The sequence below is a fragment of the Lissotriton vulgaris genome, chromosome 4_1 (assembly GCF_964263255.1).
Source record: "Lissotriton vulgaris chromosome 4_1, aLisVul1.2, whole genome shotgun sequence".
Taxonomy (NCBI): Eukaryota; Metazoa; Chordata; class Amphibia; order Caudata; family Salamandridae; genus Lissotriton; species Lissotriton vulgaris.
In genome coordinates, this window is record NC_141691.1 from 975,870,149 (window position 1) to 975,893,230 (window position 23,082).

Below are 23,082 nucleotides of genomic sequence, written 5' to 3' on the forward strand. Positions count from 1 at the left end.
CCTCCACGCCCGGAATGGTCCACTGTGCGCAGAAGTCGACGTTCTCCTCCGGTGGACGCACTCTGTCTCGCAGGCCAAGCAGGACATCATCGCCCACATCCGCTCCCTTGAGGGCGACCGCGAGGAGCAGACCTCCCAGCCCAACGCCGCCGGCTCGGAGGGTGGAGATCGCCCCTCGACCCCGGACGGCTGCTGACCTTTGCCGCTGGAACTCAAGCTGCCCTGCATGCACGCTGGCCCTCTGGGCCCTCCGACCCGTCCCCACGCACCAAAGTAACTCGCCCCACTGTTCTCGGGGATGGGGTCCTCCCCACCCTCATTGGCGGGGACCGGAGAGGCTAGACAGCGCCCTTTGCCTGTGCCAGGCCTTGTGCCGCGTCACGGAGCCCCAGTGCCATACAGACACTTGCGTGGACTATGTGGACCCCACGGTTCGACACACCCCCGGACTACCTGGAGGCAGCGGGGTGGGCGGACTCCGAGACAACCTGACTTCAGTTTTTCTACCAGACTCTCTGCTCCCTCCCTTTGTCCCGTAGGAAGTGACATTCCTGAGTCCATCCAAACCCTCGGGTAGAGGATGTCCGGTACCTGGGACATTGTACACCGGCCCTGTTGGCCTGTTTTGGTTCTGTTTTTTCCCTGCTCCTCTTCTCCTCTTCCTCTCTTTCCTCTTCCTACTTTTCTCTCACGCTTTCCTCTCTGCTTACTCCTTCCCTGCGCTCGCGGAGGGGTGGCGTGGTGGGCCTGGCGGGGGTTGGTGCGCCGGCGGCTAGACGAGGCTGCCACTGTCCTTCCTGCGGGGGGGTCTGCTGCGCTGGGTCCTGCGCGACTCCCATCCCCCTTAGTGCTATGACAGCGAACATCCCTGCGCCCCTGAAGGTCCTCTCCCTCAACGTCAAAGGGCTCAACTCCCCTAACAAGCGGCGGCAAGTATGGCGCTACCTCCTGCATCACTCCCCTGACATTATCTTCCTCCAGGAGACGCACCTTCTTAGGGGGGACACCACACGCATGGCTCACCCTAGATACCCCACACAATACTGGGCATCCTCTGACACCAAGACAGCGGGGGTGGCAATCCTTTGCAGGGCTGGCATTAGGCGGGGACCCGCGAAACCCTTCAGGAGCGCGGATGGGCGTTTCCTCCGCACCGAGGTACAGATGGGAGGTACACGGCTCACTCTAGGATGTGTGTATGCACCCAACCAGTCGCAGGACAAATACCTCCAGGCGCTTCTTCGGGATCAGCTCCCACCGGGCGACGCCAACGTAATCCTGGGCGGCGACTTCAATCTTGTGTGGGACCCCGAGTTAGATCGTGCGGGAGCCCCCTTCAATGGTGCGGGAGCAATGTCCTCTACCCTTAGAGCGCAACTTACCGATCTGGGGCTTGTAGATATGTGGCGTTACCACAACCCGGGGACCCGAGACTACTCCTTCTACTCGCATTCCCATCGAACCTACTCCCGGATCGACTATCTTTTCGCCTCCCTTGAACTGGCCCGAGACTCCTTAGCTGCTGCCATGTCCGACATTTCCCTGTCGGACCACGCTCACGTAGAGCTCTTACTGCAGGATCCCCTGTCCCGGGCCCCTCGTGAACGCAGGTGGGCGCTCCCGCCGAGGATCCTTCGGGACCCGGACGACGTTGCCAGCGTCCGCGACGCCATAGACTCGTATTTTGCTGTCAATGACACCCCTGACGTACCCTTCCACACGGTCTGGGATGCCTTCAAGGCCACCATTAGGGGCCACATCACCTCCCTGGCGGCGGCGCGGAGGAAGGAAGCGTTCAAGATGGAAGCCGACCTGGCGGCTGAAATCAAATTAGCGGAGGCCCGCGACCGGGACTCCCCATCGAGAGCGTCAAAGAGGACCCTTGCCACCCTACGGGGACAACTCCGCACTCTGCGAACTAACAAGGCGGAACACTCCCTGCTGGCGCTAAAACAGCGGTATTACGAGGGGGGAGACAAGGTTGGCCGCCTGCTGGCCGGCAGGCTGCGGGCACGCGCCGCTAGGGCCCACATCGCCACTGTTAAGAGGCAGGATGGCACCAGTGCCACCGCTGAAAAGGCCAAGCAGGCTGCGTTCGTCGAGTATTACACCTCCCTGTACGCCGAAGAGCCTACCTCTGCGGAGGCACGGGAGGCCGTCCTCGCGGATTTCGAGGGATCCCCACTGTCCCCGGCGTGCGCTGCCGCGCTGGAGGGCCCGCTGCTGGAGGAGGAAGTGACGGAGGCTGTCAAAGACCTCCCCGTGGGGAAAACCCCGGGGCCGGACGGCCTGCCGCTGGCCTTCTATCGCCTGTTCCTGACCCAGCTTCGCCCGCACCTGCTGCGGCTCTATAGCTCCTTCTCCGATACCACTGGCCCGTCCCCCGATATGGGTCTGGCGGAAATCGCCCTGATCCCCAAGCCGGGGAAGGCCCCTGACCTTTGTGCCTCCTATCGCCCCATCGCCCTTCTTAACACCGATCTCAAGATCTACACTAAAATCCTGGCCAAACGACTGGATCCGCTCATGCCGGGATTGGTGAACCCGGACCAGGTGGGCTTTATACGGGATCGCCAGGGGGCTGACAATGTTCGCAGACTGGCACACCTCGTGGGGAAAGTGCACCACTGGAAAATCCCGGCCTGCCTCCTCTCACTGGATGCGGAAAAGGCCTTCGACCGAGTCGATTGGACCTTCCTCCGTGCGGTTCTTCAGAAACTTGGTCTTGGTCCTAACATGATATCCAGGTGCATGGCCCCCTACCTCGGGCCGCAGGCCAGAATTCGAGTCAACGGCCAATTGACGTCGCCGCTTTCCATCCACAGGGGCACGCGGCAGGGGTGCCCGCTCTCGCCGCTCCTGTTCGCCTTGGCGGTTGAGCCGCTGGCGGAGCTGATTAGGCGCGCCCCTGACGTTCACGGTATCCCCCATGGGGGACGCTCCAACAAGGTGGCGCTGTTCGCGGACGATTTGATTCTTACGCTCACGAACCCTCGGGTCTCCCTCCCGGCGGTGCACGAAGCACTCACACTGTTTGAGCAGGCGTCCGGCCTTAAAATTAACCACACCAAATCTTGGGCCCTCAACCTCACCATCCCTGAAGAGGAAGTCTCCTTTCTGAAGGGGGTGACGCCCTACCGCTGGGCGGATGACCACATTCGCTACCTGGGTCTGGACATTACACCCCACCTTGACTCGTGGTCCTCCAGTAACTGGGCCTCTTGCCGCAGGGAAGTCCTGGCAGACCTGCGGAAATGGAAGCCTTTGATGATATCCTGGCTGGGGCGGCTCAACACGGTCAAGATGTCGATCCTCCCCCGTATCCTCTATGTCTTCCAGTGCCTCCCCACTCCGATCCCGATCCACTGTATCAGGTCCCTTCAACGCGACCTCACGTCCTTCATATGGGGGGGTAAGCGACCCCGGTTCTCGCAGAAAGTCCTCATGGAACCGAGAGACAGGGGTGGTCTCGCCTGACCGAATCTTCTCCACTACTACTGGGCGGCACACCTAAGGTTTGTGATCGAGTGGGGTGTGCGCGAGAGCGACAAACACTGGTTCCATATGGACCGAGTGGTTACGGGGCGCACCATATGGGACCTGCCTTGGTTACCGCGGGTGGCGCGTTCCAGAAGCGCATACATGGCAGTCCCCACGAGGACGGTGCTTGAGGTATGGGACCGAGTGGCGGTGTCTAAGGGATTGACCACGTTCCCTTCTCCGCATACCCCCATTGCGGGCAACCCACACTTTCCCCCGGCTGCCCAGACCCGCGCCTTTGAGAACTGGACGCAAGGTGACTGCAGGGTTGCAGGAGACCTCTTTCTCGGTGGGTCACCTAAGTCCTGGACGGACTGCAGGGAAGAATTTGACCTCCCTTTAACCGCTAGCTTACAGTATGCACAGTTGCGCCACTGGCTCTCGGGAGACGACATGTACCAAGCTGCTTCCAGGGCCTTTACCCCTTTTGAAAAGTTGGCACGCTCCCTAGGGGGTCTGAAGCGACTCATCTCCCAAATCTACGACATCTTGCAGCATCCCTCCACACCGCCCGCACATCCGTACCAGAGGCAGTGGCAGGCGGCGACTGGCACCGACATCACGCCCTCCCAGTGGACTAGGCTCTGGAACGACATCCCCAAAACATACCGCAGCATCCCACAGAGGGAAAACGCGTATAAGCTGCTGACGCAATGGTACTACACCCCCCTGCGGCTTAGCAAAATGTTCCCTGCGTCCTCGCCGCTGTGTTGGAGATGTGGTACTGCGACTGGCGACTTCATACATATCTGGTGGTCGTGTCCTGCCCTGGCTGTCTTTTGGAAGGAGGTCCTCAGCCACATTAGGAGGGTGTTGGGTTTCCCCATCCCCGAAGAGGCTTGCACACTCCTGCTGGGCATTCGACCCCCCACACTTCGAGCCCTCACGCGCAGCGACTGGATCCTCACCCTTCACATGCTAGGAGCCGCCAAGCAACTCATTGCTCTATATTGGAAGCGGGCTGAGGCTCCGCCGATAGCTTCCTGGTTCGTGCGCCTCTGGCAGGTCCTGACCATGGAGCTGCTCACAGCGCGGATACAGTTGAGGGGGGTGCGCTTCAAGGCGGTGTGGGAACCTCTTGTACGTCACCTGTGCTCCATTACCTATGCCCGCCAAATGCCCCCCAGGCTTCGCGCTCTGCAGTTGTTCGAAGACGCCCTCCTCCCTGCAGATCCAAGCAGACTAGGCTCTTAAATCGCTTTCCCCGGTGCTATCCTGTGTTTTAACCCCCCTGTAGGCACCCTCAGACGCTTCTTCCTGGCCCCTCTCCGCCTCGCCCTTGCCCCTTCTTCTCCGACTTTTTCTACTTTCCTACTTGCCACTCTGGCTTTCGCCCCTTCTCGGGACAGTTCGGTCCCTGTTGGACCTTTGAAAATGTGACACCACTGCTCCCTTTCCCCTGCGCGCCTCCCCCGTACAGCAACACATTGTCAGCATATGGCTTCCTCTTGCTCTATCTTCCCCCTAAATCACGCAGCCGGCCCCTCCGGGGGTTGTGGGCAGTACGCTGTGTTAAAGACTCTATCTCCCCTAGTTGCCTATGCCTGCTGACTCTCTCTTTTTTCTGCGCGGCCGGCCCCGATCAGGGGTTGTAGGCTTATCGCTGTGTTCACAATAAAAACAGATTTGAACAAAAGGTGATCCACGGTAGAGGCTATTGGCGTAATCGAGTTTGGACAGAACAAGGGAGATGGTAGCTTGGACCTTGTGTGGTAATCCCAAATGGGGAAAGATTTGTCGCAGAGTTTTTATAGTAACATGGCTTGATCTTGCTAGTTTGTCCACTTGGGCATTTATCGATAGCTTGGAGTCCATGGTCATTCTGAGGTTTCTTACTTCCTTCGATATTTTAAGCAGTGATCCCAGTTCATCAGGCCAGGTGGCAAGCGGATCATAATGTCTCCAATTGTCACACATGAGTATTTCCATTTTGAAAGCATTCAATTTGAGATGGCTCCAAGTCATCCATTGATCCACTGCTCTGAGACAATTGAAAATTGGCGAGTTTCCAATTTCTTTGGGGCATTCCAGGTGAAGGAGTATTTGCGTCTCATCTGCATGGTTATAGCACGTGAGGTGAAATTGATTGATTAGTACCGGTAATGACTTCATGTAGATGTTGAAAAGCATGGGCGAGATGATAGAGCCTTGAGGGACCCCTGCTTTTGTTGAGTACAATTTGGACGAGAAAGGTGGAGAATGGATGACATTAGATCTGTTTCAAAGGTAGGACGCGATCCAGTCTAGAGCAGTCCCCTCTATGCCAGCTTCATAGAGTCTTTGTATCAGAGTGTCATGGTCAACCGTGTCAAAGGCAGCTGAGAGGTCAAAAAGGAGTAGCGCAGCAACCCCATTGCAGTCAACAGTGTTCTTCAGGTCATCCCAGATGGCAAGGAGGGCAGATTCTGTGCCTCTTCCTGGATGGAATCATGTTTGGAAGTCTGAAAGTATGGCATTCTCTTCTATGAATTGTGACATCTGGGCGAATGCTGCTCTTTCTATCAGGAAAGGTCCATTTGTAATGGGCCTGTAGTTGTCAGGGTTCCGCAGACCCAAGTTTGTTTTCTTCAGTAAAGGACGCATGTATGACTTTTTGAGTTCTTCTGGAAATATTCTGGCAGTTAAGGAATCGTTGATGATTTTTCTTACTGGAGTGGCAGCAGAGGTTGTTAGAAGAATTGTCTTGAAAGTTTGCGGTGGACACGGGTAAGAAGGGCTGCCAGAAGGCCTGCTTGCTTTGACCAGGTCCATAAATTCATTGTGTGAAATGGGTTTGAAGGAATCAATCAAAAGCTTCCTCTAGCCATTCATATAGTTTTTGAACAGAATTTATTGTTTCTAGATCTGTACTGGATGCTAGTTGTATGAGTGAAGGATGGTGCACCAAAGAAAGAACTTCACTGACCTACAACGTGGACACGTTGTGTTTGGGATTAGCAGGTCCTGGGTTCATCTTTAAATATTGCCATTCTCTTTTTTCCCTGACGAAGTCCCCTTTGGGACGAAACGCGTTGGCTGAGGCCTTTTAAAGATTTCTAATAATAAAGGAACATTTTCTACTTACCATATTTACTACGGACTTCTTTCTTTGGTGCACCATCCTTCACTCATGCAACTAGGTATCTGCCCAGACAGTGGAGCTTCTGTGTGGCTAGCCCCGGATGTGACTTGCACAACTATTTAAACTCTTCCTACTGCGAAATTTGAAAGCGAACCTTGGTCAGCCACAGCTTTCTTTACTGACACTGGATGCTAGTTGTGTTTCTAATTGTTCCAATTTGAGTTTGTTCCACGGTCGATAGGTGGATGCATATGAGGTCGTTTTAGGTGAGTCGCTTAGTGTTGTTTTATGTTGGAAAGCAAGCAAGCGGTGGACTGACCATGTGACTGAAGTTATAGTTTGAAAGGTAACTAGTTTGGTATTTGCAAAAATGACATCTAGGATGTGTCCAACGATGTGTGTGTTGGGTTGTGGACAATCTGATGCAGGTTCAGTGCGTCTAGGCCACTGATTATTGTTTCCGGATGGGGCACATTGGGTTTGTCAAACCAAATGCTGAGGTCACCCAGAATGCATAGATTGGAGTGTATTGTTATCAGGTTTGAAACTGTGTCTGGAAATGTCGCCTTGCTAGGTGGAGGTCTGGAAAGTTATAGGAGGAAGGCGGTGTAGGATTGCATCTGGTGAGAAGAGCCCCACAATTCTTTATGGAAATATCATCAACTTTAGTGATATGTAATGTTTGCCTGAACACAAAATCTAGGCCCCCTCCTTGTTTGCCTATACGATTTTGAGTGACCATTTGATAGCCTAGGGGAACGGGTTCATGCAGGCCTGGAGCCATATCATCTCCCCACCACAATTAAGTTATGAATAGTATGTCTTGTTTTGCGTCAGTGAGAAGGTCATAGATGTGATGTTTGTTTTTAGAGAGTGATCAAGCATTTATTAGTAGACAGTTTAGAGAATGTGCTTTGGTGACAGTGAGACTTTGTTTTGTAGAAGAGTGATCAGTATTGTGTGGGTTTGTAGCAGGTGTGCTTTTAGTGCTGGTGTTAGTAGTATTAGGATAGGAATTGTGTAGCTGTTCTGTAATGTGTTCCTTGTCCAGCAGGATAAGAAGGCATTTTGATGGGTCTGCCTGTGTGGGTGCTGGAGACGGTATTTGAGAGTGAGTTGGTGTGCTGTGTTGTTTTTGTGGTGTAACCTTGTTGTGCTGTAGACATGTAGAAGCACAGTTGTGATGAGTGGCACGTTGCTTATATTGTTTGCGTGTGTTTAGGGCAGAAGGTGTATGAGTTAGGGGTGGTGGTAAATGTAAATGTAAATGTCATGGTACTTATAGAGCGCACTGTCACCAGACGGTCACCTTGCGGTGTCGCCTATTCGGCTTCCTGGCGCTGATACTCATACCGCTGTGGAACCCCTCCTGGCTTTCCCTGTGAAGTGTCCACTCCTGGACACCTCCAGGGTGAAGCCAGGCATTCTTAGCGCTGTTGGGGCCGGTGTGGAGGCTAAGCAAGCTATTGCCCAGAGTTGAAGCGTGGGGTCCGTGATCAGAGTAGGCACTGAGGCGAGAATTAACAGGTCAGAGGAAATTGAGCCAGAGACCCCGCCGAGGCGGGAATCAAACCCTGGTCCCTGGCCAGAACTCTGCATCAGGGTCTGCCGCTCTAACCATTGAGCCACACTCAATGGTGGTGCAGCATGTGGGTCATGTAGTAAGGTTCTAAATTGTCCAATGGATGACAGGCGGTTAGAAGAGAGTTGCTGTGTTGCTGTATGTGTGTTAGGTGTGGTGGAAGAGAAAAAGCTTGGCATTGTAGTTTGTTCATTTGTCTAGTTTGAAAGGTGGGAGTATGATTATATTTTCTGACAGTAAGTATTCTGAGGTGTTGCGCTTGAGAGATTTTGTTGAGCTAGTGTGCGTGAAATGTTTTGTTTTTTGAGGAGTACTGAAAAGAGGTGCTGATGTATTTGTTTTATGAGATGGAGTTGTTTGTATAGAATTGTTTGTAAGAAGAAGTTGTAAGGTAAAGGGGCGGTGATGTGTTTGGGAGTAGAGTGCATGTTGTGTGTAGGAGGGGATGAAGTAGAGTTAAGAGTGTTTGTCTTAGACTTGATTACTGCAAGAGTTAAAATGTGTAGTGCTGTGGAGTGTAAGTGTTGTGTTGTTGTGTTATTGTGGTAGAATGAAGAGGTGGGTGTTGGTTGGACAAATGATGAAAGGCTGAGTATAGGTTTGTTACCGATAAATGGGGGTCTGATAGGAGTAATTAGAATGGGTAATGTGTGTCTGGATGGGTTGTAGTTCAGTATGGTATGGATTTTGGTTGCGCTAGTTATGAGTGGATAGCTTGGTATAGGATAGAGCTGTGTACTGTTTGTGGGTGATGGTGCAAATGTATGGTAGCTGGGATAGAAGGGTATATAGGTGTGGTTTCTGCAGTTTTGTAGTGTGTGCTGGTACATTGATTTTTGCATAGGGTTGGTTTGTAGTAAATGTGTGGAGTACATTCGGTGTGAGATCATTACTCTGGTCATGGGTGGGGTGTGTGTTGATGAAGTGGAAAATGGGCAGCATTTCTAGCCCTATTCCCGACCAGTCTCGAACAGGCTCAAACTGGCAACTGCCCTTGTCCTCCCCGCTATGCGCCTTGACGCCCGGGCTGAGATGCAGACGTCCTAGTGCCACACCTAGTCCAGCAACCAATCACACAGGAAACCCTAATCCCTACTTCCAAGAGAAAGCCTAACCCTAGCACGAATCCCAACTCTAGTCCAGCAACCAATCACACAGGAAACCCTAATCCCTACTACCAATAGAAATACTAACCCTAGTCCTAGTGCCACACCTAGTCCAGCAACCAATCACAAAGGAAACCCTAATCCCTACTACCAATAGAAAACCTAACCTTAGCCCTTGTCCCAACCTTACATTAATTGAATCACTAACCCAGGGGGCAATAAGAACCCTCAAATACACAACCAATGAGAACAATAACCCTAATCCAATGGAAACACCAGATACAACCACCAATCAGTGCACACATATGCCATCCAATAGCAGGCTATATGAGGGCCCAGCGACCTCAGACAAGGTTTGCTGGCCAGGGAGTTGGAAGTTGCTCCTCTATTCAGAATCTCCTAGAAGGCAGACAGGCTCAAGCCGCACTTTGGACTTCTGCAGGTAAGGCCCTAACAAATTTTGTCCTCTAACAAAAGTTTTGTATAAAACTTTACTTACTAGCCAGAAACTAGTGCACAATCCCTACAAAACACAGCTTAAACAGCTCACAGCAGATTACTGCTGTCTCAGAGCACCTTCTGCTCAGTCTCTGATGTAGAAAATCCCTGTTGCTAGGCGAGGTAAAGGGGGGGTGGTCTGGTTTCACTCACTTGCTAACACAAAATGGGAGCTGTTGGTGGAAGGCTTAACATACGGGTCTGAGCAGCAGAAATATTATATATGCATATTTTTAAAAGTGCACATGCATATTAAATGTGCATTTTGGATTTAATGTCCTAAATCAACAGGCTTTCACTGTCATATTTAGAGATTTCCTAAAATACTTGGTTGTGGAAAAGTGTTTCTTTTCAGATGATTTTATGTTACCGGATAGCCTTTCTCACATTGAGCTTTCTGATGCTTAATATTCTGGAAGAGGACATTTCTTAGTACAGTGGTACACCCACATAACATCATGTGTACCAAACTAAGGATACAAAAGTGACTATTCTTTTATCTAAGGACTGCAAGGTCATAACCACTAAATGCCCATTATGCCACTAAATGTGGAAGAGGTGTGGCGCAGCGGCCAGGGTGCCTGATTCCGGACCACAGGGTTCACGGTTCACGGTTCGATCCCCCGCTCTGGCGGCAGGTTAGCCCAGCACCATGAGACTCTGCTTGCTTAATCTTGCCGACGGCCCCCAGCGACGAGACACCTCTACGGATGTTGCTGTGCGCTTTACAAATGCTGGCTTTTAATGCCCATAATATTCTTCCTGACAGAACAAGAAATTCCAAAGATGGATCAAGTGATTGAAAAGATTTCTGACAGAGACCTTTTAAAAAAATATATCCAATTGTAGGAAAGTTTTATCCAGGGAACAAATAAATAGAGAATCAAAAATGTTTGATGAGTAACATATACTGAATCAATATGAGGAAGAATCCCCTCAGTCTCCACAGCACATGAAGTGAAAGTCCTTTAAAATGTATGATGTCCAGTAAATTGTCAGCCTACAGTGAATTTAACTTAGACAAAGGCTGTTTGCCACCCAGCTTTGTTTTAAATTCCTGGAACAGAGGCTCAGCTCTACTTAATTTGGGTGGCCCAGTGCATCAAGAGCCCACCAATTCACAAAAACGCACCAAGTTGGTGCTTTCTCGACCCACTAATGAATGGAATAAAGAGACCACGCAAAGACCTCCCCTGTCTTTCCTTCCGACTCCTCAGGGAAGTCAGTCAGAATGACAGTGGGCTAGGAGCTGGGATAAAACAAAAGAACAAATAAATGAACCAAAACCAAACCATCATAACAGGAGCTATGTTGTGCAAATGTATCACTGATGAAATATCAATGACAAAAACACCGACCTATGAAAATATTGTGGTAAAAATATCATACACCCAAATATCGACACCCTATACTTAAACAAGAAATTACACAAATATCGATAAAAAATATCACCTAATTAAATACCGATTACAAAAATATCGACAGCAAAAATATCGCTAAAATACATATAAATAATATCGAAAATGGCATTTAACATTGAATAAACACTATTTACAATTATTTCACATATCACAAATAATTATAATAAATTATAACATATATAAAAATGATTAAATGATTTTACTTAAAAAAATATAATATAATGATACTAACCCAAATAAATGAATACATTCACAATATTACATTGAATTACTTTCCAACAATACTAAAATTACATATATATAATATATGACAACAACAAATTTAATAAATTCCATTTATTAACAAATAATTTAAATAACAACAACAAATAACATACATATAAACATTAAATAAACATTGCATATATTAACCTAATTAAAAGGTAACTGGTAAAAAATTATTCAAATAACATATCTCAACCAATGATTTTAAACTAAAAACACAAGAACCAATAAAAAACGTTACCTAATTAACTAAACACTATAAAAACAAGCAATTAATTTACACAATTTTACCATTTATCAGCTAAATACTGATGAAGAGCGTTACTTTGCGAAAGAGAGACCAGAAAAGAAGGAAAATCTACACAAACTACTAGATCAGATTATACTACAACACAGGTAAGAACAAAATGTTTTACAAAATATAAATACCTCGACCTCCTTAACTTAATTAACTAAAATAATGAAAGGTTCCCCTTTTGTAAATCAAACTAAAGTGCAATACAGCCACACCATTAAAATACAACAAAAATATGTTATTAGGTACCTTATTTACCTCAACAAAATAAAGAATATAAAAAATTAAATGTACAACTTAACCTATAAAGAAAGTACCACACAGAAAAACCTAATCCCTACTTCCAATAGCAAGCTTAACCCTAGCACTAGTCCCAACCCTAGTCCCAGCAACCAATCACACAGGAAACCCTAATCCCTACTACCAATAGAAAACCTAACCTTAGCCCTTGTTCCAACCCTACATTAATTGAATCACTAACCCAGGAACCAATAAGAACCCTCAAATACACAACCAATGAGAACAATAACCCTAATCTAATAGAAACACCAGAAACAACCACCTATCAGTGCACACATATACCATCCAGTAGCAGACGATATGAGGGCCCAGCGACCTCAGACAAGGTTTGCTGGCCCGGGAGTTGGAAGCTGCTCCTCTATTCAGAATCTCCTAGTAGGCAGACAGGCTCAAGCCACACTTTGGACTTCTGCGGGTAAGACCCTAACAAATTTTGCCCTCTAACAAAACTGTTTGTATAAAACTTTACTCACTAGCCAAACACAAGTGCACAGTCCCTACAAAACACAGCTTAAACAGCTCACAGTAGATTACTGCTGTCTCAGAGCACCCTCTGCTCAGTCTCTGATGTAGAAAACAAATCCCTGTTGCTAGGGGAGGTAAAGGGGGGGTGGTTTGGTTTCACTCACTTGCTAACACAAAATGGGATCTGGGGGTGGAAGGCTTAACATACGGGTCTGAGCAGCATAAATATTATATAACCATATTTTTAAAAGTGCACATGCATATTAAATGTGCATTATGGATTTAATGTCCTAAATCAGCAGGCTTTCACTGTCATAATGAGAGATTTCCTAAAATACTTTGTTGTGAAAAAGTGGTTCTTTTCCGATGGTTTTCTGTTACCGGATAGCCTTTCTCAAATTGAGCTTTCTGATGCTTATTATTCTGGAAGAGGACATTTCTTACTACAGTAATACACCCACATAACATCATGTGTCCCAAACTAAGGATAAAAATAAGTGACTATTCTTTTATCTAAGGACTGCAAGGTCTTAACCACTAATTGCCTATTATGCCACTAAATGTGGAAGAGGTGTGGCGCAGCGGCCAGGGTTCATGACTCCGGACCACAGGGTTCACGGTTCGATCCCCGCGCCGGCGGCAGGTTAGCCCAGCACCATGTGACTCGGCTTGCATAATCTTCCCTACGGCCCCCAGCGACGAGACACCTCTACGGAGGTAGCTCTGCGCTTTACAAATGCTGGCATTTAATGCCCATAATATTCTTCCTGACACAACAAGAAATTCCAAAGATGGATCAAGTGATTGAAAAGATTTCTGACAGAGACCTTTTTAAAAAATATATCCAATTGTAGGAAAGTTTTATCCAGGGAACAAATAAATAGAGAATCAGAAATGTTTGATGAGTAACACATACTGAATCAATATGAGGAAGAATCCCCTCAGACTCCACAGCACATGAAGTGAAAGTCCTTTAAAATGTATGCTCTCCAGTAAATTGTTAGCCTACAGTGAATTTAACTTAGACAAAGGCTATTTGCCACCCAGCTTTGTTTTAAAATCCTGGAACAGAGGCTCAGCTCTACTTAATTTGGGTGGCCCAGTGCATCAAGAGCCCACCGATTCACAAAACCGCACCACTTGGTGCTTTCTCGACCCACTAATGAATGGAATAAAGGGACCACGCAAAGACCTCCCCTGTCTTTCCTTCCGACTCCTCAGGGAAGTCAGTCAGAATGAAAGTGGGCTAGGAGCTGGGATAAAACAAAAGAACAAATAAATGAACCAAAACAAACCAGCATAACAGGAGATATGTTGTGCAAATGGATCACTGATGAAATATCAATGAGAAAGACACTGACCTATGAAAATATTGTGGTAAAAATATCATACACACAAATATCGACACCCTATACTTAAACAAGTAATTACACAAATATCGATAAAAAAAATCACCTAATTAAATATCGTTACAAAAATATCGACAGCAAAAATATCGCTAAAATACATATAAATAATATCGAAAATGGCATTTAACATTGAATAAACACTATTTACAATTATTTCACATATCACAAATAATTATAATAAATTATAACATATATAAAAATTATTAAATGATTTTACTTTAAAAATTATAATATAAATATACTAACCCAAATAAATTAATACATTCAGAATATTACATTAAAATAATTTCCAACAATACTAAAATTACATATATAATATATGACAACAACAAATTTGATAAATTACATTTATTAACAAATAATATAATTAAAAGGTAACTGGTAAAAAATTCAAATAACATATCTCAACCAATGATTTTAAACTAAAAACACACAAACCAATAAAAAACGTTACCTAATTAACTAAACACTATAAAAACAAACAATTCATTAACACAATTTTACCATTTATCAGCCAAATACTGATGGAGAGCGTTACTTTGCGAAAGAGAGACCAGAAAAGAAAGAAAATCTACACAAACTACTAGATCAGATTATACTACAACACAGGTAAGAACAAAATGTTTTACAAAATATAAATACCTCGACCTCCTTGACTTAATTAACTAAAATAATGAAACGTTCCCCTTTTGTAAATCAAAACTAAAGTGCAATACAGCCACACCAATAAAATACAACACAAATATGTTATTAGGTACCTTATTTACCCCAACAAAATAAAGAATATAAAAAATTAAATGTACAACTTAACCTATAAAGAAAGTACCACACAGGAAAACCTAATCCCTACTTCCAATAGCAAGCTTAACCCTAGCACTAGTCCCAACCCTAGTCCCAGCAACCAATCACACAGGAAACCCTAATCCCTGCTACCAATAGAAAACCTAACCTTAGCCCTTGTCCCAACCCTACATTAATTGAATCACTAACCCAGGAACCAATAAGAACCCTCAAATACACAACCAATGAGAACAATAACCCTAATCTAATAGAAACACCAGATACAACCACCAATCGGTGCCCACATATACCATCCAATAGCAGACTATATGAGGGCCCAGCGACCTCAGACAAGGTTTGTTGGCCAGGGAGTTGGAAGATGCTCCTCTATTCAGAATCTCCTAGAGAGCAGACAGGCCCAAGCCACACTTTGGACTTCTGCAGGTAAGGCCCTAACAAATGTTGTCCTGTAACAAAACTGTTTGTATAAAACTTTACTCACTAGCCAAAACCAAGTGCACAATCCCTACAAAACACAGGTTAAACAGCTCACAGCAGATTACTGCTGTCTCAGAGCGCCCTCTGCTCAGTCTCTGATGTAGAAAATCCCTGTTGCTAGGGGAGGTAAAGGGGGAGTGGTCTAGTTTCACTCACTTGCTAACACAAAATGGGAGCTGGGGGTGGAAGGCTTAACATACGGGTCTGAGCAGCAGAAATATTATATACGCATATTTTTAAAAGTGCACATGCATATTAAATGTGCATTTTGGATTTAATGTCCTAAATCAACAGGCTTTCACTGTCATATTTAGAGATTTCCTAAAATACTTTGTTGTGGAAAAGTGTTTCTTTTCCGATTATTTTATGTTACCAGATAGCCTTTCTCACATTGAGCTTTCTGATGCTTATTATTCTGGAAGAGGACATTTCTTACTACAGTGATACACCCACATAACATCATGTGTACCAAACTAAGGATAAAAATAAGTGACTATTCTTTTATCTAAGGACTGCAAGGTCTTAACCACTAAATTCCCATGATGCCACTAAATGTGGAAGAGGTGTGGCGCAGCGGCCAGGGTGCCTGACTCCGGACCACAGGGTTCACGGTTCACGATTCGATCCCCGCTCTGGCGGCAGGTTAGCCCAGCACCATGTGACTCGGCTTGCTTAATCTTCCCGACGGCCCCCAGCGACGGGACACCTCTACGGAGGTAGCTGTGCGCTTTACAAATGCTGGCTTTTAATGCCCATAATATTCTTCCTGACACAACAAGAAATTCCAAAGATGGATCAAGTGATTGAAAAGATTTCTGACAGAGACCTTTTCAAAAAATATATCCAATTGTAGGAAAGTTTTATCCAGGGAACAAATAAATAGAGAATCAGAAATGTTTGATGAGTAAGATATACTGAATCAATATGAGGAAGAATCCCCTCAGTCTCCACAGCACATGAAGTGAAAGTCCTTTAAAATGTATGCTCTCCAGTAAATTGTCAGCCTACTGTGAATTTAACTTAGACAAAGGCTGTTTGCCACCCAGCTTTGTTTTAAAATCCTGGAACAGAGGCTCAGCTCTGCTTAATTTGGGTGGCCCAGTGCATCAAGAGCTCACCGATTCACAAAACCGCATCAAGTTGGTGCTTTCTCGACACACTAATGAATGGAATAAAGAGACCACGCAAAGACCTCCCCTGTCTTTCCTTCCGACTCCTCAGGGAAGTCAGTCAGAATGACAGTGGGCTAGGAGCTGGGATAAAACAAAAGAACAAATAAATGAACCAAAACAAACCAGCATAACAGGAGCTATGTTGTGCAAATGGATCACTGATGAAATATCAATGACAAAAACACCGACCTATGAAAATATTGTGGTAAAAATATCATACACCCAAATATCGACACCCTATACTTAAACAAGAAATTACACAAATAGCGATAAAAAATATCACCTAATTAGATACCGATTACAAAAATATCGACAGCAAAAATATCGCTAAAATACATATAAATAATATCGAAAATGGCATTTAACATTGAATAAACACTATTTACAATTATTTCACATATCACAAATAATTATAATAAATTATAACATATATAAAAATTATTAAATGATTTTACTTAAAAGAATATAATATAATGATACTAACCCAAATAAATGAATACATTCACAATATTACATTAAATTACTTTCCAACAATACTAAAATTACATATATATATAATATATGACAACAACAAATGCAATAAATTACATTTATTAACAAATAATTTAAGTAACAACAACAAATAACATACATATAAACATTAAATAAACATTGCATATATTAACCTAATTAAAAGGTAACTGGTAAAAAATTATTCAAATAACATATCTCAACCAATGATTTTAAACTAAAAATACAAGAACCAATAAAAAATGTTACCTAATTAACTAAACACTATAAAAACAAGCAATTCATTTACACAATTTTACCATTTATCAGCTAAATACTGATGGAGAGCGTTACTTTGCGAAAGAGAGACCAGAAAAGAAGGAAAATCTACACAAACTACTAGATCAGATTATACTACAACACAGGTAAGAACAAAATGTTTTACAAAATATAAATACCTCGACCTCCTTAACTTAATTAACTAAAATAAAATTTTGTAAATCAAAACTAAAGTGCAATACAGCCACACCAATAAAATACAACACAAATATGTTATTAGGTACCTTATTTACCTCAACAAAATAAAGAATAGAAAAAATTAAATGTACAACTTAACCTATAAAGAAAGTAAATAACTCTGATTTTTTAAACATATCAAAAGTACAAAACATAACTAATAAATGTATTTTTCTTCACAGCTTTTACAAACTGCACCTACAAAGAACATCGACGAAATTAAATTAATCAACTACAAGAAGTATTATTTGTTTCAGTGCTAAATAAAAAACAATACAAATAAATGTAAAACATATCTCACATTTAAATAACAAAAACATTTTTCTTATGCACCAACAACAAATAGAACAGTGAAAAACACAACGAGCAGCAAATAATCCCATCAACAAAAGTCAAAGAACCCTAATGTAAGTAGTTTTTCTATATTATTAATAATACTAGTGTATTTATTATTCACAATAGCATATTTGCTAAACACATATGTTTATATCTTAACAGATATACACCAAAAATGACAGAAGGAGCAAAGTTTATTACATCTCAAAAGGGGAAACGAATGCTTTGCTTCATGGGTAATACTTACACCCAAGACAAAGTCATAGAAAATAAAATTCATTGGAAATGTAGCAAATATTATGCCAATGCCTGTTATGGGAGAGCTAGTACAATAGATTTAAATGTTGTGAATGTTAGAGAGCACAATCATCCCCCCAATGTGACTGAAGTGGAAGTAAGAGATGCCCTAGAGACAATAAGGGAATTAAGCAAAGGTTCCCAGCAGACAAGTCCTCAAATTCTAAAAAATGTTTTAACCACAGTACCAGAACATGTCACAGGACAACTACCTTCCATCCCCAACTTAAAAAGATTAATAATATCAAAAACTAAGGGCTAGATGTAGGTATCCAAATACCGGTCGGTAACGGCCGAAAATACCGAATTTCGGCCGTTACCGACCGGTATTTGGATATTGAGATGTAGGGGTCAAAAAAACCTCAGAATCTGTAAATTTACCGATTCGGTAAATTTACCGATAAGGTAAATAGGAAATGGAAAAAATGACTTTTGAGATGTAGGTAACCTCTAAAATACCGGATTTGCATGAAATTCAGTATTTAAGAGTCGGTATTTACCATGGATTGAAAGTAGGTGGTAACCAGATGCAGGCTATGAAAAAAGGGCCCAAAATGCAACAGTTTGACCAGAATGGCAGTATTCTACGTGATAGCGAGGGGGCTACGGCTACAGGCAGAAGGAGAGAGGGTCTGGAGAAGGAAGGAGCAGGTCTACAGGCAGAGGATCACCCTATTCCAACTAACTGAGGCAGAGATCCTACAAAGGTACAGGCTACACCCCCAAACCATCCTGGACTTTATCAGGGACCTGCACCCACTTCTGGAGCACCCAACCCCAAGGGCGCACGCCATCCCACCCCATGTGCAGGTGCTGTGTAGCCTACACCTGCTTGCCTCTGGGAGTTACCAGAGTGTGATTGCTGCAGTAGGTGGGGTGTCCCAGAGCTGCCTGTCCCATTTCTTTGGGAAATTCCTAGAGGCCATGATGCAGAGAATGCATCATTACATCAGCTTCCCTGAAACGCACGCAGAACTGCTCAGGACCAAGACAGACTTCTATCAAATAGCACATATCCCCAACATCATCAGCTGTATTGATGGCACCCACATCCCAATTTGCCCACCTGCTGCCACAGAGTACATTTACAGGAACAGGAAGTCGACCCACACAGTAAATGTATAGGTAATCTGTGATGCAAACTACATTATCACGGACATAGTGGCCAAGTTCCCAGGAAGTACCCACGACTCCTACATCTTTCAGAACAGTGGGATCTACACACGCCTGACAGCGGGGGAATTTGGTGAAGGATACCTGCTAGGTAAAACACTGTGTGACACTCCATTGATACATATTGCAGATGTATGTGTAGGTGTGCAGGTGAGTAATGTCTTTTTCATTTTCAAATAAGGGATAGTGCATATGCTGTCCTCCTCTTCATCCTGACACCCAACCTCAACCCTTCAACCCCCAGCCAGAGGCGATACAACAGGGCACACAAATCAGCCAGGAACATTGTGGAGCGCACCTATGGGCTGTTGAAAAGCAGGTTCCGCTGCCTCCACAAAAGTGGAGGGGCACGCCAGTATACACCAATAACCTGCTGTAAGATGATTGCAACTTGTGCAATGCTGCACAACCTTGCGACTAAGAAGGGCACAGAGGTGGAATTGAGCGACTATCAGGACCATGATGATGAACATGCACTGCCTGAACCCAACACAGCAGGAGTTGCTACACCAACAGATGGCAGACACAGACGGGCAGAGATCACACGCAACTACTTTTAGGTAAGTAAAGAGACACAGACAGGTGGAGTATGCACCCAAAGTAGTTTAATATTTGGCATTACGCAGGTATTCAAAAGCACAAATGTGCAACACAAATGTCATCCATGTAATAATGGTAGTCCTGGGTCACTTCCCCATTAACTGAAAAAGTCATTTCCGCCCACGCCTACCAGTGCCAGATGTAAGTGGCTGGCTTTCTTCACTGTGCGTTTGGGCTGTTGGCTCACCATGGTGCCTGCTGCTCCTCCGTGTCTCCACAACAAGGGGGCTTGTCATGCTGCTCCTACTGGTGCTTTCCTCATTTTCTGGGACGTCCAGGGCAACAGTTTGTGCTGTGTGTGCATTCATCATCAGCTCTACAGCACTGGTCAAACTAGCAAATGCCCCTAGACACCTCATTGCTGTTGTGGGTGAGTCCCTCTTGAATGTTAATGCATCATCTGCATAGCAGGGAAGTGGCTGTGGCCAGGCGGTTTATTGCTTTACTTTGCTGCTGCGCACGCTGCCTCTCCTTGTGCCTTGCTAACATGTCCTGGTCCAGTTTGCTGCACAGAAGCTGCACTGATTGTGTCATGTCCCGCATCCCTGCAGCCATCTCCTTGTTAACATCGACCAGTTCTCTAATGCCCTTCCCTATATCTTCCACATTTGTGTTCAGGTTCCTCATCTGACGTTGCACAGACAGGATGGCCTTCCCCTGCATCCTTTGGATTTTCACCATGCTACCCTCAAGCCCACGGAAGACACTGGGACCCTCCACATGAGCTGCTCTAATGCTTTCTCTGTGCCTGTGGTGTCTGCTACCTGTACGGACAACCTCCGCACTGGACTGCTGTGTGGCAGGGCTACCTTCCGCAGGCAAGGTTGGTGTGGCATCCCCCTCCATGTCACCCGCTGATGACTCCATTTGGACAAGTGGGGCAACTACATGCCTCCTGCTCTTTTGTGATGCAGGAGTTGTCAGAGGCAGTGATGCAGGTAGTTCAGGTGAGGACAGTAGCAGAGGGGAACCTGAACGTTCTGGGGACGCCTGCAGATGTGGAGACATTTCTGGGGCTTGGGATGGTGACTGTGTAGTTGGTGTACCAGTGTCCTCTATGACATTCTCTGCACTTGGCCCTGGCTCCTGGCTGTCATCCCTCTCTGGTGCCGTCACTTCCGTCTCCCTGGTATGCCTGCGAGATGTCTCGCCTGTGGACATATAAACGTACATAAGCTTGGTGCAGCTGCCTCACAGCCACTACAATTAAATAATTTTCACTTGTACAATGTACATGTTGTCTGCGCTTCACTATGTCTGAAATGATCTGCCTAACTTGTTGCTTGCTGTGCTGTATGACATGGTCCTTCATTTACTGATTACATGTCCCATAATGCATTGCTCCTGTATAGTGCTACCGCTACTGGCCTGTGGTTAACTTTGCCACATAGGGTAAAGGGAAGGCTGATGGGGTGGGGGTGATTGCTGTGCATGCGTCTTACCTTTTCTGGTGGCAGCTCTGGCTGAGCTATCTGCATCTCCCAGTCCAAAGACACTCTCTGGTTCAATGGTGGACCCCACCAGCTCCTCCAGGTCAGTCAGGGGGGGATCACAGTTCTTCCCTCCTCCAGTTCTGTTAGCCTGTTTTTGGAGCTCGCAAAAAACACAGTTGATGGACAGAATGCAGAACAATGTCCTACATTCACCCCAGTACAAAGATCTGGGCCTAAATCCATCGTTTTTTTGCACTCCACACCACCCTAGGTCAGACAATGGCTATATGCAAATGAGCCTTGACCCTGTGCCTCATGGGAACAGTCCAGCCCGAACTACCAAGCCATGTCTTTACAAGACCGGAATCAAGCATCCAAGGACCGGTTTCTGGCTATCAGCCTTCTTCAGCCTGGATAGCTTGACTCCAGTGATGTGGAGAGCCTGGGACTCACGTCTGAGCATACGCAGCCCACTCGGGGTGAAAATTGCAAAAAACACAGTTGATGGACAGAATGCTTGATTCCGGTCTAGGAAAGACATGGCTTGGTAGTTCGGGCTGGACTGTTCCCATGAGGCACAGGGTCAAGGCTGATTTGCATATAGCCATTGTCTGACCTAGGGTGATGTGGAGTGCAAAAACACATGGATTTAGGCCCAGATCTTTGTACTGGGGTGAATGTAAGACATTGTTCTGCATTCTGTCCATCAACTGTGTTTTTTGCAATTTTCACCCCAAGTGGGCTGGGTATGCTCAGACGTGAGTCCCAGGCTCCCCATGTCACTGGAGTCTTCCTATCCAGGCTGAAGAAGGCTGATAGCCAGAAACCGGTCCTTGGATGCTTGATTCCGGTCTAGGAAAGACATGGCTTGGTAGTTCAGGCTCGACTGTTCCCATGAGGCACAGGGTCAAGGCTGATTTTCATATAGCCATTGTTTGACCTAGGGTGGTGTGGAGTGCAAAAAAACGATGGATTTAGGCCCGGATCTTTGTACTGGGGTGAATGTAAGACATTGTTCTGCATTCTGTCCATCAACTGTGTTTTTTGCAAATTTCACCCCGAGTGGGCTGGGTATGCTCAGACATGAGTCCCAGGCTCCCCATGTCACTGGAGTCTTCCTATCCAGGCTGAAGAAGGCTGATAGCCAGAAACCGGTCCTTGGATGCTTGATTCCGGTCTAGGAAAGACATGGCTTGGTAGTTCGGGCTGGACTGTTCCCATGAGGCACAGGGTCAAGGCTGATTTGCATATAGCCATTGTCTGACCTAGGGTGGTGTGGAGTGCAAAAACCCATGGATTTAGGCCCAGATCTTTGTACTGGGGTGAATGTAAGACATTGTTTTGCATTCTGTCCATCAACTGTGTTTTTTGCAATTTTCACCCCTAGTGGGCTGGGTATGCTCAGACGTGAGTCCCAGGCTCTCCACATCACTGGAGTCAAGCTATCCAGGCTGAAGAAGGCTGATAGCCAGAAACCGGTCCTTGGATGCTTGATTCCAGTCTAGGAAAGACATGGCTTGGTAGTTCGGGCTGGACTGTTCCCATGAGGCTAAGGGTCAAGGCTGATTTGCATATAGCCATTGTCTGACCTAGGGTGGTGTGGAGTGCAAAAAAAACGATGGATTTAGGCCCGTATCTTTGTACTGGGGTGAATGTAAGACATTGTTCTGCATTCTGTCCATCAACGGTGTTTTTTGCAAATTTCACCCCGAGTGGGCTGGGTATGCTCAGACGTGAGTCCCAGGCTCTCCACATCACTGGAGTCAAGCTATCCAAGCTGAAGAAGGCTGATAGCCAGAAACCGGTCCTTGGATGCTTGATTCCGGTCTAGGAAAGACATGGCTTGG

At 45.8% G+C, this 23,082-nt stretch overlaps 1 pseudogene; it reads right to left on the reverse strand.

Moving 5' to 3' along the window:
• Positions 1 to 19,912: 19,912 nt before the first annotated feature.
• Positions 19,913 to 20,963, reverse strand: LOC147722772 (uncharacterized; annotated as a pseudogene).
• Between the last annotated feature and the right edge of the window lie 2,119 nt (positions 20,964 to 23,082).